At 44.2% G+C, this 23,356-nt stretch overlaps 1 pseudogene; it reads right to left on the bottom strand.

Annotated features, from left to right (window-relative positions):
• Positions 1 to 21,095: 21,095 nt before the first annotated feature.
• Positions 21,096 to 21,228, bottom strand: LOC127484943 (U4 spliceosomal RNA; annotated as a pseudogene).
• Positions 21,229 to 23,356: the final 2,128 nt, after the last annotated feature.

Genomic DNA, 23,356 nt, shown 5'->3' on the forward strand with positions numbered 1-23,356 from the left:
AAAAAAAAAAAAAAAAAAGAAAAGAAAAAAAAAAAAGAAAAGAAAAAAAAATGAAGAGACATAGATGGCTAGGAAGTGACTGACTCTCATTTCAGTGTATGAGCAGCTGAACATGGCCAGTGCCACGCTGTTCTTTCCTGACAGTACAGATCAGACGAAACTCATTGCTTCCTAAGCAATGTCTACCTGCCCTCTGTGCCAGTACACGCTGGACTTCACTGGTGATGTTGCGGCAGAATTCCAGAGTGCTCACTTTTCCATAGACCTAGGATTACCCCGGAACACAGTTCTGCCCCATCACAGCTAAGCACGAGTCTCCTGGGGAGGTTGAGCAAGAGCTTTTGCTGTTTTGAAAAGGAGCAGAGATGGCCATTTGGCCTAACACTGAAGATATTAATTAGGACGCTATGTCCCATGTCAGAGAGCCTGGGTTTGACTTCCGATTCTAGCTTTCTGCTAGTGGCGTACCTGGGGAGGCAGCAGTGATGGCTCAACTAGGGGTGTTCCTGCCCCCCAATACGGGAGACTAACACTGAGTTCCCTGCTCCTGGTGGAGCCTTGGCTCAGCACCAGCCATTATGGCCATTAAGGTTTTAGGGAGGGTACGAGTAGACAGGTATATTCTCTCTCTCTCTCTCTCTCTCTCTCTCTCTCTCTCTGACTCAAATAAATAAATATTTGTAGAGGGAGTATACACAGCTGCTGCCGTATCTTCGCTCCCTTGCTCCTTTCATAGAGAATTTGGAAAAGGATTTGCTGCCTGTAGCTCTGGTGGCTAACTCACTTCCAAAGACGGACAGATAAGAAAGCTGCAGAGGCAGCACTGCTGACAAAATTGAGCGAGTGAGCTAAAGCCAGTCACTGCCGACCTCCAGGATTCACGTGCAAGAAAAATACATGTTTATGTGTTTAAGTCTCTGCTACTCAGACTTTCTGTTACTTGCAGCCAAACTCATTATTGATGAGTACAGAGGTTGACCAGCTCTCCTGCTGCAGTTTAAGTAAGTCTTGAGAATGGTATTTTGGAACTCTACCTGTATAGAAGAAAAGGTCTGAATGTTCACATTACTAAACATAAAGCCAATCATTTTTTTTATTTTATTTATTTTTTGACAGGCAGAGTGGACAGTGAGAGAGAGAGAGAGAAAGGTCTTCCTTTGCCGTTGGTTCACCCTCCAATGGCCGCCGCGGCCGGCGCGCTGTGGCCGGTGCATCGCGCTGATCCGAAGGCAGGAGCCAGGTGCTTCTCCTGGTCTCCCATGGGGTGCAGGGCCCAAGCAATTGGGCCATCCTCCACTGCACTCCCTGGCCACAGCAGAGAGCTGGCCTGGAAGAGGGGCAACCGGGACAGAATCCGGCATCCCAACTGGGACTAGAACCCGGTGTGCCGGCGCCGCAAGGTGGAGGATTAGCCTAGTGAGCCGTGGCGCCGGCCCGCCAATCATTGAAAGATGAGTAAACTGAGGCTTGAGGAAGGAAGGGGATTTCCCCCATGGTTCTGTAACCATGGCAGGGACCAGCCCATGTAAAGGACTAATATGTATATACCTTTTTCAAAGGACAACTGGAGCTAAGGATGCTAAATACAGACTGTTCCTCATTCCTGGCTCTGTGACTTTGTCTTAGCTTAACGTTCAGCTCACTAGATTTAGTTTTATCTCCATTCGCTTCCCACTTAGCCAAAGGCATCTCTGACAAACAGAAGTTATACATCACTTTCATTACTCTTTTTCTGTCATGAAGCAATCATGACATTCTTGGGCAAGAATCCTGTGACACAATTGCTTCTATTAAATGCTCCTCAGTTGGAGAAAAATCTAAGTATTGATGATGTTGAGATACTATGTGTAAGGTCTAATCTCCTGTGCTTTTTTTTATAAACACACTTCACCCCACAAGCAGGCTTATACTATTCTGGAGAATGCATTCTTGGAAGGCAATCTGCTGAGAAAGATGACCAATAAATAGTATTGGTAAGACACGATCAAATCACTAAAAGAACAAATATGGAATGTATGGCTTTGTCAGTGGAGGAAAAAAACACCATTTCTCTCTACATAGACCATGGCTGCACATTTTTCTAATCAAGTTTCCATGGTGGCCTCAACAAAGCTGCATTCTGTTGTCCAACTTGGTCCCCAAAGTACTGCAGGAAACTCCTATGCTACTAAATTTCCAGAGCAAAAGTGATGGAAATAATTAACAAGACTGATAATGCAGACATTAAGGTTTGTATTACTGCTCTGGGATATTTTTTTAATGAAACAATGGTTTGCTAAACCACAACCATTATCCATATCACAAAGAACAAATGTCTACATGTGAACACTATGTCTGCGACCTGTGTTGGGGGTGCAGATGGCAGTAATGAGTGAGACCTCAATAATTTGGAAGTAATGAAATTGTAACAAAGAGAGAAAGGACAAAGTACACACTAATGGATCACAGCCAGTCTATACAAAGGCACCTTAAAGAGAGAATAGTTCCAAGGCAGTAAGACAAAGTTGTTGGGAGAATAAAGATATTAACAAATCCTGCTAAGTCAGGAGATGAAATGATCTTGAGTGGAGGCTTGGACACAAAATGTCACAATAACAACTATTAAAAGGACAAGAGAAGTCTTATTAGGAAGACTTTCATTGTTAGGATTTCACTGGCATATTTCTGAATGGAGATAAAGACATGAAACAAATTTAACCTGAGGCTATTTGATGTTAATATCGCCTGCCTCCCCTGGTTCTGATTTGATGCTCAGCAGTCAACTTCTTGATGGTAAAGCCACCATGGAATTGACCAACATGGAGAAAAATGGGCCAAAGTGTATATTTGAGTCCATAAAACAGATACTTGCACACACAGGTTAATAAAGCTTTTAGTTTTCTGATTTTAATTATCAATAACTACTAGATTTTCTGGGGGAATCTGTCCCTAAATATGCATCACATTTCAGTGGATAAAAACTTAGTTTTGTAGTTGTGGGAGACTGAGGACTGGCTCGGCTGATGGTGAACCCATCATGGTGAGATGACTCTGTGAGGCAGGCTGGTGTGGGTAGGCCCAATCCTTGCTGACTGCCTTTCAGTTCTGTGTTCATTAGATGAGGACTAGGAGGACCAAATTCACGACACGGGCAGCTCTTACATTTCCTGCTTAAGTCCCACAGGATGTTATCATTCCAGTCTTCACTGAAGGCGTGCTCTCATGTCAGAATGACACATTTGCAAATGTTATGATTGGGTTGGAACTTGAATGAACTTCTATTCCATCCTCTTGCCTACAGTTAAACAATCAACCGCTTTTCTAAAAAAAAAAAAAAAAAAAAAAAATTCTTCCAGAAGCCCCTGAAGGCAGATGCCATTTTTGCACATTTGAAGTGGCATACTATGGAAGTAGGAAAGATGGCAGTTTGAGATTCTCTTGCTGAAGCCACCTATTCCACAGAAAATTGTCAGCAACAGAGAAGGATGAATAAACATTTGCAAATGGTTATTTTTCTCCATACACGGAAGTGTGGGAAAGAACAATGAAAAAGGTGAGACAGCCTAGGAACTGTACTGTGGTTGAATAGGGGTGATGCCCAAACCAAATCTGAGTTTTAGAGAAGCAACTACAGTGGAGTATAACTTCTGGCTCATCACTTAACTTCCCTGCCTTTCATTGTTAAAGGAGAGGGCTAAACCATAATAATCTAAAAATGCTTCCCCATGAATGGTCACATAGCCTTGTGGTTAAGATGTGTGCCTCCCATATTGGAAGATCTGTGTCCAGTTCCCAGCTCAGTCTCCTAATGCTGGCTCCCAGCTATTGCAGACTGGAAGGCAGTGGGGATGCCTCGAGGAATGGGTTCCTGCCACCATCAAGGGTAACATGGGTGACGTTCCTGGATTCCTTTTTTAGCCCAGCCTACTACCTCTAGCCATTGTGGACATTTTGGAGGTAAATTACTGGAAGGGAGCTCTGTGTGTATCTGTCTCTCAAATAAATTTATAAAATAATAATAAATTCCCTTCCAGCATTCACATTTTATGATGCCACGAGAAAAGGGAGGAAAATGCTACCTAGAGAAAGCACTTGACTTTGTACCTTTTCTGCAATTTAAGTCCTCAAAGCTCCAGGAGTCTTGAGATGGTTGGACATTGGACTGGACCAGGCCTTCCTAATCAACACCCTAGCCATTCCTTCCTATCAAAGTAATGCTTTCACTCTCATTGCAAAATTTGTGAGTAGGGAAGGTGATGGCTAATTTGCATCTTTTGGGAACTGCAAACCTTATAACCTGATGCTTGCCTTAGGCTGAGGGAGAAGAGTCCCCTTTAGCTGGAAGTGTCTACAGGGTTGTCATACTCCAAGGTTACTCTTGAAGGCCGGCCACCCACTGAGGACACAGAGACTTCAACTGGCAGCATAATCACAAAACAGCAAGAACTTGTTGATAGTGATGCTGCTGGACACTACAAAAGGGAAAAACTGAGACAGATGGTGCATGTAGGAAGTCAGCGTAGACAAAGAAGCCTCAACAGAGCTCTGGAATAGAGGTCCTTCGCTGACAGATCCTATGGTGTTAAGTACTCACTCCCTGAGTTGTCCCTGCAAGGTTTACCTGCAATGCTAATAGCAACATTTTCTATGGCAATCGTGTTGCAAGAAACATGCCAACACCAAACAGCATAGATGACATCCAAGCAAGCTTTGTCCGTAAGGAAACACAAGAAGAACTTCAAAAAGTTCAGGGAAAATGGCATTAGAGGTTAACTCAGTTTTGGTGCCAAAATTTTTTGAAATCCATGAAGGATTTCTGTCATAATGTAGACTTTTCATAAACTTTTTGAAGAATTTTCATACCTACCATTTGCTAAATTATGTCCATCTATAAGGATAAATAGAAACTGAAGCTGGGATGGGCATTTGGCATAGTGGTTAAGACGCACTTGGGCTGCTCCCCCTTTTATATCAGAGTGTCTGGGTTGAGCCCTGGTTCTGCCTCCAGTGCAAGCTTTCTGCTAATGCACAGCCTTGGAGGCAGCAGTAATAGCTCAAGCACTTGGGTTCGTGCCTTCCATGGGCTCCTGACTTCAGCCTGTCCCTGCTTTGGCTCTTGCAAGCATTTGGGAAGAGAGCCAGTGGATGGACGTGCTCCCCTTCCCTTTTCTCTGTGTGTGTGTGTCTTTGCCTTTCAAGTAAAATAGATTTTTAAAATATAAGCCAAGTCCAGGAATCAGCAGAGACATGTGTTTGGGAATCATTTTCTTCCCAGTACTTAGAAAGTATAAAAAGGGCATTGAAAAGGTAGCTTTGTGTAGGACACGCGTGATCGTGAAGTACAATGAACTAGACTGAGACAAATCCTGCCCTGAATATGCAGAGCAGCATCGCATGTACAGAAACGCAAACATATGTGCATGTGTATAAAGAGGACAACGTGTGCTTAAAGAAAGAGCAATTTTCCCAGCATGGAAAGAAATAATTTCTCAGCATGAAAAGCAAACAAGACTATAGTGAGATTCCATTGCAGAAACAAAGTCGTTTTCTTTATAGGGATCAGATAATAGGTACAACAACCTCCTGGATTTTAAGACAAAAATGACTGAGATGATTGGCATTTAGGAGTTTTCTGGGATGATGCAAACCATCAGTCATTAGGCCATCTGGTCAGTGGATGCCTTCTGGCCCACACTGTCTCACCTAAGTTGATGGGGAATCCTTTTATAGCTCTGCTGCTGCTCCATGCCCTGACATACAAGGACCCGTGGTGGCAAAAGCATAATATGGAATGGGACAGAATGACAACCTACAGATTGAAGGGGGTGGTTTTCATTTTGGAAGAGATGGTTACTACCCACTATATTCAAAGTGAATGTGGCAGATGGAAGAAAAGGGAATAGGTTCCTCGTCTGCCTGATTCAATGAATGGACAGAGCTGCCTTGCCAACCGACTGAATAACTCCAGATAATTTGGCAAGCTTCAGCCAGAATACTCTCTAAGAGGGCATGAGAAAAATAATAGAGAGAAAATTTTAATTTAGGGGGAAATTGTGTGTCTTATCAGCCAGAAAAAAAAATGATAACTGATTGGTTTGTTCACATCACTCCTTTTTTAACAAAATGCACGAGTAAACTTTATTGGTGCCTCCTACCCAGGCATTTGATGGGAAAATATTTCCTCTGACGCCTTGAACTTCAAGAAAGCAAACTCTACTCAAGACACCTCATTTTGTTTTAATACGGCTGTGTCAATATATGAATTTGAGTTCATTTAAAATACGTACTTGAGTTTTGCCTAGCATTGATTCCATGATATGAATAATCATGGTGGTTGCTTGGGTTGTTTTCTTAACAAAGAGACAACTCTGGGGCCTGGTGTTCTCATGAATATCTGCTATACTAACCGCAGACTCTTCTTGTCTGCCCACGGTTAAAATCCAGTGTTTGCAATGGCTCTCAGGCAGCAAAAACCATGTGAAATGTAAAGGTGTTCTCACAAGTCTCCTTTTGGTGGGATCCATTCTATCTTTAAAGTTAATCCGCATCTTACAGCTCGAGACATTGGAAAGTATCTAATCTAAACTCTTATCCTGTGGAAGACACAGCTAGGTTATGAGTTTATAAATAGGAATATTCTCAGGACACCATCATTCTCTGATGCAGTGTATTCCTCTAAAAAGTAATTTTTAGCTTATTTTAGTGTAATTTTTTTGTGTATTCCTCCAAAAAGTAATTTTAATTTTTTCCAAGTAATTTTTGAACATTATAATAGTATACAATGGTTCTTAATGAAAAATAGTAGATCCCGCATACTACCCTTGCATGACCCCTGTCCTGCTACCTAAAGAGCCTACACTCTTAAAAAAAAAATTAAAAAGCCAGCAACTGTATTCCTTGATTTGTTGCTTTTAGAAATTATTCAGAGATTCTTTTTTTTTTTTTTTGACAGGCAGAGTTAGACAGTGAGAGAGAGACAGAGAGAAAGGTCTTTATTCTGTTGGTTCATCCCCCAAATGGCTGCCACGGCTGGTGCTGCGCCGATCCAAAGCCAGGAGCCAGGTGCTTCCTCCTGGTCTTCCATGCAGGTGCAGGGCCCAAGCACCTGGGCCATCTTCCACTGCCTTCCTGGGCCACAGCAGAGAGCTGGACTGGAAGAGGAGCAACCAGGACAGAATCTGGCACCCCAACCGGGACTAGAACCCGGGGTGCCGGCGCCACAGGCGGAGGATTAGCCTAGTGAGACGCGATGCCGGCCCAGAGATTCTTAACTAAGAAAAATAAGATTTGGCTCATTTCCACTACTCTCTTACTACTTCAAAATTGTATGATATCTTCATATTCTTAATAATTTATAATAGTACTTTGTAACATTGAGTAATATATTGGAACTCCTTATATCTTAATGCATAAATATTGTACACTTTTTCTTCACCTTCTATATTTATTTATTTATTTATTTATTTATTTTTGACAAGCAGAGTGGATAGTGAGACAGAGAGAAAGGTCTTCCTTTTCCATTGGTTCACCCCCGCCCCCCCGCCATGGCCACTGTGGCCGGCACACCACGCTGATCTGAAGCCAGAAGCCAGGTGCTTCTCCTGGTGTCCTATGCGGGTGCAGGGCCCAAGGACTTGGGCCATCCTCCACTGCACTCCTGGGCCACAGCAGGAGCTGGACTGGAAGAGGGGCAACCGGGACAGAATCCGGCACCCTGACCAGGACTAGAACCCTGGGTGCCGGCGCCGCAGGCGAAGGATTAGCCTAGTGAGCCGTGGCGCCGGCCTCACCTTCCATATTTCTGGTAAAAACGCCTTTGCGAAGTTTTTTCCAGTCCTCTGAACCCCAATTCCTGTCCTCGCATCCTTATATTTCTAATATATTCAAGTGCCATAATTATATTAGGTCTTTCATATTCTAAATGGGTTGAATTTTAGAGATGAAATGAGTAAGCAATGTTGTTAATGATTTGTTCTCTTAGAGCGAAATATGTCCTAGAATTATATTTGCTTTCTATGTGTGTCTATGACCCATGTACCACACAAAGAAGAATAATCCTACAGCCTCGGTCAAACGGGATCTATTCTGCTGCATTAGGTTCCCCAAGTCATGCCATGCTTAAGTTTGCTTCATATTTGGACTGTTGCTTTCCTATTGGGATTTTGCTTTTACATTTATAATATATATAATATATATGTATATTATGTATATAATATATATTTATATATCTATGTATTTTGGTTCTTCCTAGAGTTACCAATCATGCTTCCTATGTGTCTTTGTTTTTCTGGGATATTATCATTACACTTTCTTTTTCAAAGAAGAGATGTATGATTTCTTTATACTTCTTACTCTTCCCTTTCTAATGCTTACAAACCCTTCCATTGTTCTTCTGAATGCTATTCTTGAAGCTCATTGACTTTCTATATAAATCAATTGCTTTCAAGGCCTATTGAAATGGTTCTCATCCTAAGATTTCATTTCTTTGGACTCCATATCATTCAGTGCCCAGTCAGGAAAACAGAAACCATTCTACATAATTAAAGCAGGGAGGGAGCTGATCTGAGTAATCCGTTACAAAAGGACTTGAAGGCAAAATGTGGTAGGTGGTGTGACCCAGGGACAGTAACTATAGTGAGCCACTGCCACCCATGCAGGAATTCACGAACCCACAATCGCCTCCAGTCCCTTGATGCCACAGGAACACATATTTCTGGGCTGCTATCCGAAATCCTACCCATGTGGCAGCTAAGGTGGACTAAAGCTACTGGCGCTGCTGCTGGAGTGAGAAGGCCTTCGGCCTTCCTCCCACCTTCGCATTTCATTCAAATCCTCCAGATGGATGAAAGAACCCGAACTCTAGCGGCCAGTGGTGTTTAAGTTTTGGCAGTTTGGGGGCTCCCAGCTGCAGTAGTAAGAGGAGAATACAGAAGACCAATGCAGGGCTGAGTATCAGCAACAGTGCCAGGATAGACTCTTGGATTAGTTCCACCATCTTTTAGAACTTCCATCTCCCTGTTTTGTTGGTTTATTTCTTTCTTTCTCTACAGACCTTTAATTATCAACCAATTCCTCAGAAAGTATTCCTGGAAGGTGAACACTCTGAATCTTTGCATGTTGTGAAAGGTTTCTGTTTTGTTCCTGTTTTAGATAATTTTGCTAAGTATAGAATTCTAGGTTCAAAATCATTTTCACTTAAAATTGGAAAGCATTGCTCTATGGTCTTCTAGAAACCTGTCTACCTCTTGACATGGCTGTTACCTCTCTCGTTCTCATTCCAGAGCTGTTAACTGTTTTTCTTCTCTGGAAACCAAACCAAACCCACACACACACACACACACACACACAATAAATCCCTCCAAAGCCACTTCTCCCTCAAACAGTGTCTTACATGGGACACCTGCCCACCCCGGGATACTGCGCTAGCTGCCTCACTGCCCTCCATTTCCCTCCTGTCCCCTTCTCTCAGAATGCATTTCCACTGAGCAGCCCACCTTGTCATTGAAAAATGTTAGTTAATGTCATCCTCCTAAATTAAAATGATCCGAAGGCTTCCAATATCAATTAGCTTTTGCTACATGACAAGTCACCCCCATACTCAGTGGCTAGAAGAAACAAATAGTTTTCACAATCTTTTTTTTTTTTTTTTTGGTAGGAGGAGTCAATGGAAAGTGCTTTTGGAATGGCCTCGTTAATGTGGACTTGAATGGGCTGAGATGGTCTCACTCATATGTCTGGTGGTTGATAGACAAGTTGCTCTACAGGGGCAGGGTTGCTGTCCAAATTGAAAGGGCCCCACACTGCTCCCTGTGGTATTGCATTGCTTCGCTGCCTGGCTCTCTTTTTCACGTGGCCATCTCAGGGCTACAAGACATCTGAAGAGAGCAAGACCTAATGGACAAGAACTCTACACATCTCTGCTGCCATCACACTTACCAGTGTGCCATTGGCTAAAGCAAATCACCTTCCAAGTTGCACTGGTTAAAGCAATATACTGTTGAGGTTTGTGTAAATCCATGAAGCAAATGCAATAAAGCAACATTTCATTGACGCATGGAGCTTTTTCCAAACAACTCTAGTCTTCATTTGCTTTGGTAACCCATTACTACATGTGTCAGACAACATGCTAGAGATGTAAGTGTGACTAAGAAATTTCAGAGGCCAGAGGGGTGAGGCAGTCACACACAAGTAACCTCCAGGTAAGATGATTGAAGAAACCTGCCTGAATTGCAAGAGACACCAGTGTATGAACGCAAAGAGCTCACCACGTCACATTTTATGAGAACCAGGAAATCTACCCTTGGACAAACTGTGACACAATTTTTGAATTTCAAGTATAAAGGAGAGGGGACGGTGCTGTGGCATAGTGGGTAAAGCTGCTGTCTGCAGTGCCAGCGTCCTATATGGGTGCCAGTACAAGTCCCAGCTGTTTTGCTTCCAATCCAGCTCTCTGCTGTGGCCTGGGAAAGCAGTAGAAGATGACCCAAGTCCTTGGGCCCCTGCACCCATGTGGAAGACCTGGAGAAAGCTCTTGGTTCCTGGCTTCGAATTGGCCCAGCTCTGACCATTGTGGCCATTTGGGAGGTGAACTCATGGGTGAAAGACCTCTCTCTGTCTGTCTCTGCCTTTCAGATAAATAAACCTTTTTTTTTAAGAAAGTATAAAGGAGAAAACCCCGTTAAGTGTGAAGAAAATTAAAACAGAAATCATCAAAGGAAAAAGATACCAGGCTGACCTCACATTTCTCTGAAACACTGTGAGAATTCATGTGGGTGATAGCTACAGTTTTGAAAGAGTGGTATTCCACAAATTTTTCCCACATCATGTCTGTCTTTAAGAGAAAAGGTCCTCAGATTGGCAAGGGTCTTCTTCATTTAAACAATGGCATGAGAACCCACTCTAAGTAATAAAGAATTGAATTCATGTAGGAATTCTAAGATGGGAAATTCAAGTTTCAAAAAGCTTGAAGGCACTATATTCCTGAAGTTGTACTTAAGAAATGCATGAAGTCTGTATTCCTTAAATAAAAGGTTTCTTTAAGGAGAAAAATGAATTAAAGAAAAAAAAATCTTGAGAGTTAAACTGTCCTGTTGAGCTGATATGCTTGAGAATCCAGTTGGACCCTATATTTGCGGGTCAGTCCTCGAGGCTGGGGCAAAGGTTTGGCCCTAACTTCATTTGTTCTCTTAATTTGGCTTCCTTCCTTTCTTTCTTTTCTTTCTTTTGTTCTCTGTTCTTTTGCCAGAAAGAGGAAATACTTTTTTAAGTCATATTCCTCCTTCTATCCTTCAGCAGGGTATACTTAGTGTGTTTGCTGATTGCAAAAACTGCTGCAGGCCTCTCCAAATGGCTAAGCTATTTAAATGATTTGAACATTGTTGAGATGATTAATTAAGCACTTTTTTCCTGCCACCCTAAAGCAGAATTGCATTTATCTATGCATCCATCCATCTATTTATACATCGATTTACCCAGCTGAGAGTTCAGTGCCTCTATGTGCCAGATACTCTTAAACACACTGAAGATGAAATCATAACAATAACCAAAAACCCTTGCTTCCTAAGATTTGTGCTATGAATGAGATAAGAAAATATCTTGAAGTCCTTTTGTATTATGCATGATTTTAATCAATGATGGAATCTCTGCTTTTGAAACACGTCAAATGACGTGGGTCGTTAGTGGTGTTGGTTGGGAAATACGTATCACCAATAGTCTCTCACAGTATCTTATAAGACCTATGAATGTTCTTATGCAAAACTAAATGCCCAGACAATGACAGTGAGCAAACACTAATACTAATACTAATACTTACCTCCAGAGAGTGAGAGAACAGTCTGTTTACCTCTTTTCCAGCACTTTTTAAAAAATTATTTATTTGAGAGTTAGAGTTACACACAGAGAGAAGGAGAGGCAGAGAGAGAGAGAGCGCGCAAGGGAGAGAGAGAGAAAGGTGTCTTCCATCCCCTGATTCACTCCTCAGATGGCTGCAACAGCCCAAGCTGCTGTGATCCGAAGCCAGGAGCCAGGAGCCTCCTTCCAGTCTCCCACATGGGTGCAAGGGCCCAAGGACTCAGGCCATTTTCTACTGCTTTCCCAGGCCATAGCAGAGAGCTGGATTGGAAGTGCAGCAGCTGGCATGATATGGGATGCTGGCACTGCAGGCGACAGCTTTACCTGCTATGCCACAGTGCAGGCCCCTATTTATTTTTGTAATAGTATATTAGGAGAGGTTACGATAGCTCCTGGTACAGGGAAAAGAAATCAGTGGCTTTCTACAACAGAAGTTTTTTTTGTCCCTATCACAGTTCACTGATGTTCTTCTTGGCTGAGTACCTTTCCCTCCGATGTGATTCAGGGACCCTCTCTGTTTTGGGGCTCTGCAATCTTCAGCAAGTGACTCCCAAGTTTTCCCTGGGAGTTGTGCCCATTTCCAGAAGAAGAGACGTCCCCCTGGGAGGGAGGCCCATGCATTCATGAAACTCATATGCATCGCCTTTGCCACATGCCTGTTACCTAAATTTATGTCACTTGGCCACGCTTAGCTGCAAGAAAAGCCCCGAAATAAAAACGCAGTCATGTGCCCAGTGTGAAGAAAAGCAGGCACTGGTGAATACATCTAAGGTTTGGGTCATAATCTGCCCTCCCATTGATGACATAGCCATTTTCCTCTCGTTCTCGAACATAGAATACACTTGGAGAAACAATCACAAGCCCCAGCAACCACTGCACCCAGCTCCAAGCTGTGCACCCCCAAGCACAGTGCATGTCCTCCACCCAGATGTGGCTCCCTGCAGGACAGCTGTCTTTGAATTTAAAAAGACAAATTATATTCCCATTCTTCATCCCAACACTTCTACTCCATGAGCCAGGGGAAAGAAAAAAGCAATAAATTCCCACAGGTAGCTAGCTGATGAATGGAGACACACAGCACAGGCTGACGTCTCCAAGCAGTGTCACCCTGCTGGCCTGGCGCTGTGCGGTCCCCATTCCCTGACAGTGAGGGTGGGCCCGTGGGCAGACCCTGCCTGCTCATGGTGGGGCAACTTTCCCCTCCCTTGTTCCTGGGCTCAGGTTTGCCCTTCTGAACAGAGGCTTGTAGTCTGTGAGGCTGCCAGATCATTGTATGCCCTGTTGGGAAAAAACAAAAAACAATCACCTCCTTGGGGGTTCTTTGTTTTCAAAGCACACTTCAAGCTAGTACAAATTGGAGGGCCTGAAGGTTGTTTTAAGCCTCAAACAGTTAGAGGTTTTTCCAGTCCTGATTTGTGGTTTTGTTAGTAATCACTCTGCCCTCAAAGACACAGTTGGCTTTGGACATATTTGCCTCCGATCCGGTTCATGCATCAGTAAACACACTTAAAATTCTTTCCAAAACATGATTTTGGGGGCCAGTGTTAAGGCATAGTGGATAAAGCTGGCATCAGATATGGGCACAAGTTCAAGACCCAGATGCTGCATTTCTGATCCTGCTCCCTGCTAATGCACCTGGGAAAGCAGTGGAAGATGGCCCAAGTGCTTGGCCGATCCACCTGCCTGGGAGACCTGGAAGAAGCTCCTGGCTCCCAGCTTCAGCCTGCTCCAGCCCTGGCCACTGCAGCCATTTGAGGAGTGAACCAGCAAGTGAAAGAACTCTCCTTCTCTTTCTCTCCAGCCCCCTCCTGCATTTCAAATAAATAAATCTTTTTTAAAAATGATTTTGAGATTTTATTTCTTTCTTTTTTTTTTTTTTTTTTTTTTTGACAGGCAGAGTGGACAGTGAGAGAGAGAGAGAGAAAGGTCTTCCTTTGCCGTTGGTTCACCCTCCAATGGCTGCCGCAGCTGGCACGCTGCGGCCAGCACACCGCGCTGATCCGATGGCAGGAGCCAGGTACTTATCCTGGTCTCCCATGGGGTGCAGGGCCCAAGCACCTGGGCCATCCTCCACTGCACTCCCTCGCCACAGCAGAGAGCTGGCCTGGAAGAGGGGCAACCGGGACAGAATCCAGCGCCCCGACCAGGACTAGAACCCGATGTGCCGGCGCCACAAACCGGAGGATTAGCCTAGTGAGCCGCGGCGCCGGCTGAGATTATTATTTCTTTCTCAACAACCACACATACCCTGCCTTTTTCACATCCACATTGACTGTCTTGATGACAGTGACTGTCTTGCTGCTATTGAGGATTCTGGAAGGGGTGCGAATGTCATGCTTCCATCTTTTGTTTGTTACGTGGCTGTCTTCCAGGTTCCTGTTGCACAAATCCATCTTATACTTATCTTGTACTATTTGGGGCCTGAAGCAAACAGCTTTTCCAACCTTTGGTGCTTCAAATTTCTGGACTCTAATCCCTTATATCCTGCTTGCAAACTGGTCAATTCCATCCTGAGGTTATCTATTTTTAAAAAAAAATACATTAAAATATTCATTACATTTATCATCTTACTCATTTTTTAAATGTGTATAGCCAGCCCATTGAGTCTGTGAATTCCCCACCTGTGGATTCAAACTGTAGACCAAAAAAATATTTATAAAAAGCTGGCATCCCTACTGAACATGTGCAGATGTTTTTTCTTACCTTGGCAATGTTCTTTTAACACTGCATCATAACAACTATTTACAAAGCATTTACAATGTACTCGGTAGTAGAAGCATCTAGAGATGATTTTAAATATATAGGAGGATTGCTGTAGGTAATATTCAAATACTGTGCCACTTTATAGAAGAGACCTAAGCATTCCAAGATATTGGTATCCACCGGCATCCTGGAAGCAGTCCCCCATAGACCCTGAGGGACAACTGTAGTTCAGTGGCCTTAACTTCACTAGCACTGTAGTCTTCGGCCTAAACCAGAACCTTGTACTTGTTAAACAATAAATCCTTCTCCTCCTTCCCCTCCTTCCCCAGCCCTGCCCCAGCAACCGCTCTTCTATTTTGTCTCTACGCAATTCATTACTTTAAGGAACTCATATTAGCAGAACCATGCAATGTTAGTCCCTATTTCAAGCAGCATAATGCCTTATAGGTTCATCCATGTTGTCGCAGGTGTCTGAATGTCCTTTGTTTTTTTTGGGGGGGGGGGCTTTCTTTTTTTTAAATATTTATTTATTTATTTGAAAGTCACAGTTACACAGGGAGAGGAGAGGCAGAGAGAGAGGTCTTCCATCTGCTGGTTCACTCCCCAGTTGGCCACAGCAGCCATAGCTGCGCCAATCCGAAGCCAGGAGCCAGGAGCTTCTTCTGGGTCTCCCACGAGGGTGCAGGGGCCCAAGGACTTGGGCCATCTTCCACTGCTTTCCCAGGCCAAGCAGAGAGCTGGATCTAAAGTGGAGCAGCCGGATCTTGAACTGGTACCCATATGGGATGGGGGCGCTTCAGGCCAGGGCATTAACCCGCTGCGCCACAACACCAGCCCGTGAAAGTACTTTGTTTTAAAAGCTGAATAAATTAAATGTAGAGACACACTTTTGTTGATCAATTTGTCAATGGTTATCTCTTTTGTTCAATAATTTGCTAAAAGTTAAAATAAAACCAACATACTCCACTACTCTGATTTCTGCCAACCTCTTCCCCTAAAGCTGGAGTCTCTCTCAGACCCCAGTATCAGTTTCCTCACTAATATGCTCTGACTCCCACATCAATGCTCTGCATTTTCCATTTTATTACAACTCAGCATCTTACATAATGATGCACCTTGTTTCTTAGTATAACTCCAGGAGTCATACTAGATAAATCCCAAAACATCACTAGCTGCTTGGTTTTGGTTTCCCCAAAAGAAGCAGCTGTTAAGAACCTGAGTGTTTGTGGTTCACTTGAAAAGTAAGCCTAAGAGGCAAGAATGAAAGAATAAGGAGAAGATGAAGAAGAAGGAAGATACAGTCTTGGGTTTTCAGTGTCACTGGTGTGGGTTCAAGTCTGTAGGAGTTGTTGAGAAGTATACAGAACACCATCCAGAATCCTCTACCTGAAAGGTGGAGACTAGAGCAAGTATCCAGCTACTCCTGTCCTCTCTGGATAAGGGTTGCTGATGGGGGTGTTAATTCTCCCCTTGCAAGGAGGCCAAAAAGATTTCTATGGGGGCAGGGAACACCCTGGGGCACGAAGTAGGAGTATACTCAGTGTATGCTTGAGCTGGGATGTGGTTGACTCAAAATCTCTCCAAGTTTTATAGAACTCTTCTCAACAGCTGCAAACCAGAGGTGGACTGAGAGGATGTAATGATGTTATATGTGATACCAGAGAATTTGTAGAGAGACAACAACGTACACGTTTAGTGCTCACTCACACCACAGCCAAGTGCATGGGTCCCTGGTAGCCCTTGTCTAAATACTGAGACATAAATATCTCTAATCTTGTAGTTCTGCCATCTTCAATACCACATTGCTGAAGTCATCAAGTTTCTTTACTTCAACTGGAACAGGTAAAAGAGGGAATGTAGGAGATTGCCCATGGAAAGATTTCATGATCTAGACCTAGAACAGGCATTGAGCACTCCCTTCCACAACCTGCTTGCCACAGCTCAGTCACATGACTATATCTAATGCAAGGGAGGCTGTTTTGTGTCAGGGGACAGAGGAAATAGATTTTGGTGAACAGTCTTTACAGTATATTAAAGACTATATGTAAAAATAAATGCAATCCAAGGCAATATCCATCAACTGGTTCACCCCTCAAATGGCTAAAACAACCACGGTTGGTCCAGGCCAAAGCCAGGAGCCCAGACCTCCACCCAGGCCTCCCACATGGGTATCAGGGGCCAAGCACTTGGGTCATCTTCCACTGCTTTCCTTAGGCTCATTAGCAGGGAGCAGAGCAGCCAGGTCTCAAACAGTTGCTCCAATATAGGATGTTGGCATTGCAGGCAGCAGCTTGGTTTGCTGCACCAGGATGCTAGCTCTTCTCTTTCCTTTATGAGCCTTACAATGCCATCCTGGAGAAATAATCAGACTTGTGAACACCCAGTGTACAAAGATGACCACTCAGCAATATTTGGAATAGCAAAAAGTCTGAAACTACCCATGTGTCTAATGATTAGGAGCAGGTAAAATAGTGAGGTGTCCTCAAAAGTTCTTGGAAAATGCCTATCAAGAAAAATGCATGGATTTCAAATTCTTGGCAACAATAAGCATATTTTAATCTTTTTTGTATTTTCCACAAACTTTTTGAAGGGCCCCCATATTACAGTAAATCCGTGGTAGAGAAAGAGGGCATGCGCTAGCCGGCACGTGTTTACTGCCCGTTCTTGTCTCTGGCCCCAGGGGTCCTGCCTCCCCTACAGGGAAACTCTGGTCGAGTCTCGCCATCGACTCTGCTGTCCTCCCCATCCTCAGAGGTGCTCCTTCAGGACAACTCACTGAGTTGGGGAGCAGGAGTTCGCATCTAAAGCACCAGTAGCTTGATTTACAAATAGAAAAAAGGGCAAATTTACCTGGAGAAAGAGAAAATACTATACTAGTGTTGGAGGGGGGAGGTGGAGGAGAACAAGATGTGAGGACAGAACAGATGAAGAACTTTCTCCTATGTGCAACTGACTGTAAACTTGCTTCTAGAAGGAAACTTACTGTAGCTATTTGCACCCATAACAACGCTCACGGAGCTTCCTGGACGGGACTCCTGCCTCTTGACATTTGTGGATCCCTCACAGTGTACTACTGCACAAATTGAGTTGCCTGCAGTACTTTTTGCAATGTCCTTGGAGGCATCTCCATGTTCAAGATAAGGAAACTGGAACACTGAAAGGTTACCTGGGACTTTTACTCCACTTTGTTCAGGTTGCCCATCTGAAGGATAAGATGGGGTGCAAAAACTGTATTTTAAGACTTTTTGAGCATCTAAAGCCTATGTCATTTGGTTTTTTTCTAGTGTTCTATTTTCTGCTTGTAAAACTAAAGTATCTAAAATGCTGAAAAGCTATGTAGAGGGAAGAAAAGCAAAAGAGGGAAAATAAAGAATGAAGGAGAACAAGATAGTTGTGGTACTCAACAAATACTGATCGAGCCGGAGGGATAGCAGTGAACAAGACAAAATCCCCACATTGATAGACCCGTGCTCTAGTGGGAGAAGAACAGGGAGTCAGAGAAAAGTAACAGGCAATGACAGTGTACCTGAAATGGAGGGATGGTAGGGGAAGGGGACATTTAAAGGGATGTTCAGGGAAGGCATCTCCACAGAGCAAGATTTCAGCAGAGACCTGAGGATGCCACAGTTGGGAGATGAACGTGGCAGGTGAAGGATCCAGTTCTGATAGTCTCAGGGAGGAGCAGTTCAGCAAAGAAAACTGCGGGCACATGACCAGAGGCCAGAGTTGGGGGACAGACTGGCTAAGGGGCAGGAGGCTGCATTGGCTGCTGTCAATGGACAAGGGAAGAAGCAGACACACTGTGCTGCTTGGAGGCAACAGGGACTTGGGATTATGTCCAAACATAATGGGACATCACTGGATGGTTTTGATCAGAGGCATGATTGGATCCATATTTTAAATAGCCCTTTTGTCCAATGCATGGAGGATATTGGTCACCTTTGGATTACAACTCTTTTGGTATTGTTGTTTTTTTGCATTTCTGTTTTTTCTGGCTTTTGGTTTTGAAATTTGAGTGGCAGAGAGACAGACCGACAGAGCTCCCATCCACATCCACTGTTTCACTTCCCTAAAGCCCCCAGTGGGCACAAAACATGCTGGGCTGGGCTGAGGCTGGGAGTCAGGAACTCAATCCAGATTTCCCTCCGGGATGGCAGAGACACAATGGTTGAGCCATCACTTGCTGCCTCCCAGGGTGCATGTTATTAACATGAAGCTGGAACCAAGGGCATAGTTGGGGACACAGGCTTAACCACTAGGCTAAATGCCCACCACTAGCTTTTTTTGTTTGTTTAAACAATAAGCATATTTTAGTTTTACAAGCAAAACAAAAACATGTAACTGGGGCCAGTGCTGTGGCACAGAGGGTTAAGCCACCACCTGCAATGCCAGCATCCCATATGGGTACCAGTTCGAGTCCCAGCTCTTCTACTTCTGATTAAGCTCCCTGTTAATGCACCTGGAAATGCAGCAGAAGATGGCCCAACCACTTGGGCCCCTGGAACCCTTGTGGGAGACCCAGATGGAGTTCCAGGCTCCTGAACTTGGCTTGGTCCATCTCTGGCCATTATAGCCATTTGGGAAATAAACAAGTGGTTGGAAGATCTCTCTGTATCTCTCCCCCTCTCTATATAACTCTTCCTTTCAAATAAATAAATAAATAAATAAATAAAATTTTAAAAACCATGTAACTTAAAAAAACAAAGGGGCAACTGCATTAATTATTCATTGCTGCATAACAAATTCCCGAGAACTCAGCATCTGAATGCATGCGCTACCTGACAGCTTCTGGAGGTCAGAGCCTGGCAGTGGCAAGGCCACTGCAATCGGGGAGGCAGGTGGGACTTGCCCAGGAGAAGGCTGTTTGCAAGTTCTCTCCCGGGGCTGCTGGCCTGCTCCCTGGCCGCTGACCGGACCTCACTGCTTTGCCCAATAGGAAGCTTCCTTCCACCAAGAGTGAATGTATACAAGAAGGAATGAGAGACCTTATGACAGAAGCCACCGTCTTATAAGCCAATGGGAGCCGCAGTCTATTCATTAGGAATCATTAGACCCACTCGCAGGCAGGAGGAGAGGAGCATAGGGAGCATGTTGGGGACTTCACGGCGGTCATTTCTTCCAAGTTCCTTAACTTCTTTCAGCTGGCACATGTTTGCACGGACACCTGGTCTCTACCGTCTGAAGCCTTCACAGAATGGCTGTGATGACCCTTCCAAAGGACCTTCCAAACTGCTCAGCACACGAAATACAAGGACTTATTTAACTTTTCTCATGACCCATTCCCTTGGTGTCCGTTCCAGAGCTGGCCTGTGTTCTATCCCCTGCATTAATGATGTCTCCCAACCGTCGTTCATCCTTCATCTTTTTTTAAAAAAAGATTTATTTATTTATTTGAGAGTTAGAGTTACACACAGATTGAAGGAGAGGCAGAGAGAGAGAGAGGTCTTCCATCTGCTGGTTCACTCCCCAGATGGCTGCAGTGGCCAGAGATGCGCTGATCTGAAGCCAGGAGCCAGGAGCCTCCTCCAGGTCTCCCATGCAGGTGCAGGGGCCCAAGGACTTGGGCCGTCTTCCACTGCTTTCCAAGGCCAGAGAGCTGGGTGAGAAGTGGAGCAGCCAGGACTCAAACCAGCACCCATATGGGATGCTGGCACTGCAGGCAGCGGCTTTACCTGCTGCACCACAGTGCTGGCTCTCATCATTTTTTTTTTTCACTAGAATGAACGCCTTCCAGTTTGAACAAAAACATCCAACAGGGAAGGGACACAGAGCACCACCTCCTCCAGGTTCAGGAAGAGCTTTCTGTTTCACTGTCCAGCTCCTGATGACAGACATGCTGACCAGCTCATCCCCAAAGACCCCCCTGTCCAGCAGAATTGAGGCCAACAGGATGAGTATTTAAAGGGCCCTTGAAGAGCAAGATGTTATTGATCTCTGTGTTTGATATTGGTCTTCTTTCTCTCCATTGTTGGACAAATTTGATTAGAAACTCCTTGAAAGCAGAGGCCTTATTCGTCTCTGAAGTCTATTCCCAAGTTCTACCAGAAATAACTCCCTGGGGCTATGCTCCTCTGTTTAAGGTAACTCAAACTTTAAAAAATCAGCAACGACAAAAGCAACCTGAAATTCAAACTTGTTTAAATTGTGCGGTGCCCATGCCACTCCATGGGGGGAAAACTGCTCAAAACACAGCTTCCATTTCAAGACACAAAACCCAACCCAGGGCAACTTGCTCGACCCTTGTGCTTGCCTTTCTTACCCCCGGCTTCCCTTTCTGGGCTCCCAAGGGACCTCTCCTTCATCAGCACCTTCTCCAAACACTACAGGTTCAGGAGCCCTTAGCCAAAATGCTTGGGTCCAGAAATGTCTTGTATTTCATTTTTTTTCAGATTCGGGAATATTCGCGTATACCTAATGAGATATCTTGGGGATGAGACTCAAGTGTAAACATGAAAATCACTTCTATTTCACATATACCTCATACATATAGCCTGAAGGCAACTTTATAAAATCTTCTTTGTGCACCTGCATTGTGCCTGAGACCTATCACATGAGACCAGACATGGAATTTTCCACTTGGAGCATTTTGTTGACTCTCAAAAAACTTTGGGATTCAGTGCATTTTGGGGTTTTCTATTAGCAATAATTGTTCCTCAGGTAACCCTCACTGGCATGATACTGCCACTGTGCAAAGCTTGCATTGGGGTTTTCAGATTAGGGATTAGCCTGTATTACTTTATTCCTAAGCCTGTTTTCATCTGATTTTTTGAGACCGAAATTCATTCATACTCTTCTTACTGCTTTAGCCAAGTTTTTGCACAGACACCATTTCTCCCCTTGTCTAATTACAATCTGGAAGGCTTTTTCACCAGCTAGAGGAATTCTTATATAGCCAGCAGGTGGCCATAGGGAGTGTGGAAGAAAGGAGAACCTTCAAATCACAGTAGATCTGCTTGTTTGAGCCTTAAACTAAGCAAGATTCAAATCTCTGTAGGGTGAATGAATTAGGAGGGAGGTGTCAGAATGGACTGCCTATTATCTGAGTGGCTTATGAATACATTAGCATTAATTAATACATACATGAATATGTTTTACATTAATTTGTGTTGTTGAAATAGACGTGGGCCGACCATCTGCCTAAGGGCATCCAGGAAGCGTTCCCAGAATTCTCTCAGTAGCCATGAACTAACCCGTTCACCCCTGTGTTCTATGTCCATGTTTGGACAAGGGATGTTCCAGCATCTCAGACAATTAGGTGAAGACTTGTTAATACCAGAAAATGATGGTGTCACAGCCCTTCTGCTTCCATCAGAATCCAATAATGCAGGATAAACATGTGGTGCCTACTCTACGCATTCTACAACTGTGACCTTACTTGATGAAGCTGGGAGGGAGACTGTTGATTGTGCAGTCTCCTGCACTTGATACCCCCAACTTCAGTTAGCACCCCCAACAATGGCTGTGAAGGTAAGGAAAACTAGACGCATAACACAAAGGGGACGAGTGAAGTCCGGAAAGCTTGGGACATCCAGCCTCATCCCAACAGCCTGTGTGCTCAGACATGTTTTACTCTGGAAACTCTGCCTTTAGAGAACACATATCCACTTTTACGTGAAGAGGCCTCCGGGCAGAAAGGGCTCATCCTCAGAAATCCTTCCCGTAAGTGGAAGAGGAAGGCAAAAGTCGCTGGAGGCTAGGGAGAAGGAAGGGGAGGGGGGAAAGCGAGGAGGCCCTTGGAAGAGTACGAGAAGAAAGAAAACAAGAGCGAGAAAGGAGATGAGCTGCAGGAATGGACCAGGGAAATAAACGACCCCCTGTGGGGGAGAAGGTGCTTCTCGAGAGAGAAATAATGAAAATTAAAAATGCTTCCTGAGAGTTCTGCTGCTGAACAACAGAAAATTCAATCGCTTTATCTTTTCATCACCAAAAGAAGTACTGACTACAGAAGGAAAAAGGAAGGCGCTAGCACTTGCTTGTGTCTTCTGGGAAGGCATCCGCTAGCCTACGGGTTTGGGGACAACTGGACAGGGGTGTCTCCCGCAGGAGGCAGCTCCCCAAGCACCAAGTGGTCACAGACAGTGCCCACAGTCCTCCCTGGGGAGCAGCCTGCAGAATTGTGCTGAGATGGCTCTGCCTGCCCGATGCATGCTGCGCCCCGACACATGAGGGGCTTGCAACATGAGTAGGAAAATGTGCATTCTTGTGTAATTCCATTTGTCCATAAACTCTTCAAAGTTTTCTTGTACATGATCACATTATTATAATATAACAGACGTTCCCCTAGTTTCATTAGGAATCTGAGGTACAAAGGAATTAAATCTCCTGACACTACATACCCCCTCATATCTCAAAGTCACACAAGGAGTGAATCCACTGAAACGTGTTAATTGCATGTAATTTATTAGCTACTTACCTAGAAGCCCCCAAAATAGGTCTTCAGGTTAGGCTTGATCAGGGAGTTCATTAATTTTCCTACAGTTCTCTCCCCTATGTGCTTCTGTGGGTGCCAGCTGCATCCTCACAAGCTCGCATCTCCACACCTAGAAGCAGCAGAACTGTATCTCACATTACCTAGGGCATCTCCTCTACTAGTTTGCGCAGAGTAAGATGAAAGTGAATTTTCCAGGAGTGCCTAGAAAATGGCGTGTGCATTCTCATTGCCCCAGTTGGAGGGCATGCTTTCCTGGAACCAGTAACTGAGGCTGGAAATAGGATTATTCTGGTGACGTAAGCATGACAGATACAGCTAATCTCTGGAGTGGGGTAGAAATCAGTTTCTTCAGGAGGCAAAACTGCTGAGGAATTGTGAGTACCACAGTGGAAG

The sequence above is a fragment of the Oryctolagus cuniculus genome, chromosome 1 (assembly GCF_964237555.1).
Source record: "Oryctolagus cuniculus chromosome 1, mOryCun1.1, whole genome shotgun sequence".
Classification (NCBI taxonomy): domain Eukaryota; kingdom Metazoa; phylum Chordata; class Mammalia; order Lagomorpha; family Leporidae; genus Oryctolagus; species Oryctolagus cuniculus.